This window comes from Vulpes vulpes, chromosome 13 (assembly GCF_048418805.1).
Source record: "Vulpes vulpes isolate BD-2025 chromosome 13, VulVul3, whole genome shotgun sequence".
Classification (NCBI taxonomy): Eukaryota; Metazoa; Chordata; class Mammalia; order Carnivora; family Canidae; genus Vulpes; species Vulpes vulpes.
The window spans coordinates 90,364,236-90,368,926 of NC_132792.1; the positions used below are offsets into that span (position 1 = coordinate 90,364,236).

Consider the following 4,691-nt stretch of genomic DNA (forward strand, 5'->3'; position numbering starts at 1 on the left):
GGCTCAGGAGCATCTGGGGAAGCATCCTACAATTTGAAACACTAACTTCACTTCAAACTCCATGAACATTCACAAGAGCCGCCTAAGTACCGTGTGGAAGGTAGCAACATTTTCTTTTTGTAAGGATTAGGCATGACATCTCTATACAGCAGTGGTGTTTGGTTCAAGTTTTCTGAGAGCTGCAAACAAGTGCTAAAGAACCAGCTATTTACTGGTATTAGTTTTCTTATGTTGCATTTTGCCTTGTGTACTTAATAAATACAAGTCCTTACATTTCTATAGAGTTTTAGATTTATAAAACTTTTACACATATCTTACTGTATTTATCTCTTGCAATCAATCCAGGGTGTTGGGATCTATACTATATTTTATATTTTAAAGGTTTGGAAACTAAGTGTCAGAGAGGTTAAAAGACTTGGACCCACACCTAGATTCTGGTGATCACCTCATTCTAATGCCTCTTTTATTGTTTCTACTCTCCAAATATTTTGCTGTTTTAACTTTTTATTGTGAATTTTAATGTATCAAATGATTCTATAAGGTTTGTTCTAAAAAAGGAACAGCGCCAAGCACAGCCCTTCCTCCCCTGCCCTGGTTAACAATCTCCAGAAGGAACCACTTAAACTTTTATCCGTAACTTTTGGTCCTTATCTTCACATCTCTAATAACATGCTTATACCACTATTTCTTGATTTTTCACCTTTAAGCATTATCTACTGATTTCTCTCATTGGAAGGTGAGGATTTTGTTTTCTATCATTGTTTTCCACTGCTCCCATCTTATATGCACATTCCTTGACCACCCTCCCCTCCCCAACCCCACACTCCAGATATATCACAATTTTGGGGTATTTTGGTATTTGGGTATTTCTTTATAGTGACTATAAATGCTAGTCACTGCTAACTAGCTGGGTCTTATATATACTATGATTAGTTTTCTAAGCAACTTACTCATATCTAATATATTTCTGTATTTTTCTCTGCAGCCTGAGTCTCCTGTCAATATAACCAATTTTCTATCAGTTTTCATCTGTTTGGAATTGTCTCTTCCCAACTGTTTTGACCTGCTTCTCGAGAGGCTGGTTACTGTCTAGGCTCAAAATAAAACTGTCATCCTGGATTCCTTTCACCTTTTTCCTGGGGATTCCTTCTACAGCTCTCTTTTGTTGGATTCCCTGAATTCTTTCCAGGTTTATTCACTCATTTTAGTGGAATACTTCCTCTGGTATCTTCCTTTAATAACTTCCAAGCGTAGTTGGAGATAAATTTTTTGAGACTTTGTATATCTAGAGACATCTTATTCTAGTCTCATATTTGATTAATAATTTGGCTGGAGATAGAAATCTAAATCTAAATATCATTTTTCTGAGAATTTTTACAGTACTTTATTTTTTTTTGCTTACAATGTAGTTATTAAGAAGTCTAGAGTCATTTTAATACCTGATTCTTGGGATCCCTGGGTGGTGCAGCGGTTTGGCGCCTGCCTTTGGCCCAGGGCGCGATCCTGGAGACCCGGGATCGAATCCCACGTCGGGCTCCCAGTGCATGGAGCCTGCTTCTCCCTCTGCCTGTGTCTCTGCCTCTCTCTCTCTCTCTCTCTGTGACTATCATAAATAAATAAAATTAAAAAAAAATAATAATACCTGATTCTTGATAAGAAATCTGTTTTATCCTTTTGGAAGTTTTTTTAAAAATTATTTATTTATTTATGATAGTCACACAGAGAGAGAGAGAGAGGCAGAGACACAGGCAGAGGGAGAAGCAGGCTCCATGGACCAGGAGCCTGACGTGGGATTCAATCCCGGGTCTCCAGGATCGCACCCTGGGCCAAAGGCAGGTGCCAAACCACTGTGCCACCCAGGGATCCCCCTTTTGGAAGTTTTTAAGGTTGTTTTTTCCCCCTCATTTCATGGTTGTGTACCTTTGAGTATTACAATTTTCATCGGTAAGCACTTTCTATCTGAAAACCGTTGTATATTGGTTCTAGGAAATATTCTTGAATTATTTCTATATTATTTTCTCCTCCCATTTGGTCTGTTCTCTATTTTTTCTCAAATTTTCTTACATTCATTTGCTGACCTTCTGTATTCAGTCTCCAATTTTCTTATCTTTTCTCTTTTCTTTTCCTTCTCTGTGTCTTTTTACCCTTATTTTCTGAGAGATTTCTTAAATCTTCCATCTCCTCTAGTGAGAGTTGTTTTTTTTAAATGTTGTTCATTGATTTCAAGATGCACATTTTTTCACATTTTAAAGCTTCTGAAATCAGGATGTATTTCATAAATGCCCCATTACAATGACTGTTGTCCAGGAAGTAGCCATAGCATCATTGTCATTGTCTGTGACTTTATAAAATTGTCATTTTACATGAGTTATAAGTGCTGTTGATACCACACCCACCAAGAAATGTAGTTGAAGGCAGGAAAAATGCCAAATGCCTTGGCATTTCCTGAAGGCTAAGGAACTTTCAAAGCGACAAGAAGCTGGTGTGACCAACTTATACCTTGTGCAAGATCATCATTAAAGTGTGGAACCTCAATTGGTCCAGAATTTTCTGCTGACTTTGAAGAGAAGTGCATGATATCCACTGATACACAACTCAATTAGAAAAGATGAAACTGCAATATAAGTCAAATAAAATCATACCAGATTTATTTAAATTTTTTTAAAGATTGTATTTACTTATTCATGAGAGATACAAAAAGAGAGGCAGAGACACAGGCAGAGGGAGAAGCAGGCTCCCCGCTGAACAGGGAGCCTGATGTGGGACTCAATCCCAGGACCTTGGGATCATGACCTGAGCCAAAGGCAGATGCCCAATAACTGAATCATCCAGGTGCCCCAAATAGTGGCAGATTTAAATTTTGAAAAATGGATATCAGTAGGTTAGAAAAAAATCCCTAAGATTATAGTGGAGCAATTGGCTAAGAAGTGCTGCATAATCTGGGGTACCTGGGTAGCACAGTTAAGTCTCTGACTCCTGGTTTCAGCAGGTCATGATCCCAGGATCATGAAATCTAGCCTCATGTCAAGCCCCACATCAGGCTCTGCACTCAGTGTAGAATCTGCTTAGAGTTTCTCTCTGCCCCTCCCCCTCTCCCCTCAAATAAATCAATCTTTAAAAAAAAAAAAAGAAATGATGCATAATTTATACTCTAATAACACAAAGAGAGAAATTCAATGAAGGAGAAAAAATGTCAGTGATTCTGAGTTGGGAAGTGGTTTCAGAAGATTCAGACCCTGAATGTGAAGATGTTTAAGAAGTAATGCATTTTTCTTATATTTTCATACACACAAACAATGGTGATAATGTATAACACATCTGTCTTTTTTTGTTTTTACATCTGTCTTTAAGTCATATTAAAAGTTCTTCAGTAAGTAAAAATAAAAATTATGCATTTAAAAATTTTTGCATGCATTTAAAAAAATAGTACAGTCTTTTCCTCCCCAGCTGCTAGAAGCTCGGCTGCCATCATGAACCACACAGTAACTTCATGACCAACCGACTACTTCAACGGAAACAGACGGTCACTGATGTTCTTCACCCCGGGAAGGCAACAGTACTTAAGACAGAAATTCAGGGAAAACTACCCAAAATGTACAAGACCACACCAGATGTCATATTTGTTTTGGATTCAGAACCCATTTTGTTGGTGGCAAGACAACTGGCTTTGGAATGATTTATGATTCCTTGGATTATGCAAAGGAAAATGAACCTGAACATAGACTTGCAAAACATGGCCTGTATGAGAAGAAAATGACTTCAAGAAAACAACAGAAAGAACACAAAAACAGAATGAAGAAAGTCAGGGGGACTGCAAAAGCCAACATTGGTGCTGGCAAAAAATGAGCTGGAGATTGGACAACAGAAGGAGTAAAGATTCTGCAGTGGCTTTATCTGTGGCGATTGTGCAGATTTTTCATGAGAGGATTAATAAACTAAGAACGTTAAAAAATAAAAATAAAAAATGGTACAAAAATAATGATGTATCTTATGGTTGATGCCATTTTAGAGAATGGGTAGTTTTTATTTCTAAGAGTTAGTTTTTTTCTGGAGATTTTTTGGTGACATCCTGTTCTTGTTTCACAAGTAAAATATTTGATAATTTCCGTGAGGACATTAATGACTTTTTTTTTTTAAGTTTTCATCTGCACGTTGGTCTGAGTTTCCTCTGAATTGCTTTTTCCCCTACTGATGTTCAGAACCTCATTTTTCATGTAAATAATTTCCCCTCAGATGTCTGATAATAAAAATTTACTACTAACAAGCTATTTGAACTCTCTGTAGGTAGATTAGAGTAAGTCTTGGGCTTTCCTGAAGGATGAGGACCTGTTCTTCAATGAAAACTATTACTGCTTCAGAAGTTTTTAGGTATTTTCCCTTGAATTGTTTCCTGCCTGGGAGGTTTATGCCTGGTAGCCAGCATTCAGGAAGCAACTTTGGTCCTCTGACAAAGTGGGGGAGGGCATTCATCCAGATGAAGGTGTGGGGAAGAGGGCTGAGGATGTGACCCTCCTGTCTTCATTATCTCTCAATTCTCAGATTGCAGCCATTTCTCCGTTGTCTGGTGCTATTCATGGAAAACCAGGCTTCCTTTTATGGAGGGCTAAGTGAGTTCACTCTTCTGCTTTCTGCCTTCCAAGATTTTGCAGCTATTGTCTTCTCTTTAACTCTCTTTGTTCTCTGGGTTTAAG

The 4,691-nt window shown here is 37.8% G+C and overlaps 1 pseudogene; it reads left to right on the top strand.

Annotated features, from left to right (window-relative positions):
• Positions 1-3,490: 3,490 nt before the first annotated feature.
• On the top strand, positions 3,491-3,952 carry LOC112925222 (small ribosomal subunit protein eS24-like; annotated as a pseudogene).
• Positions 3,953-4,691: the final 739 nt, after the last annotated feature.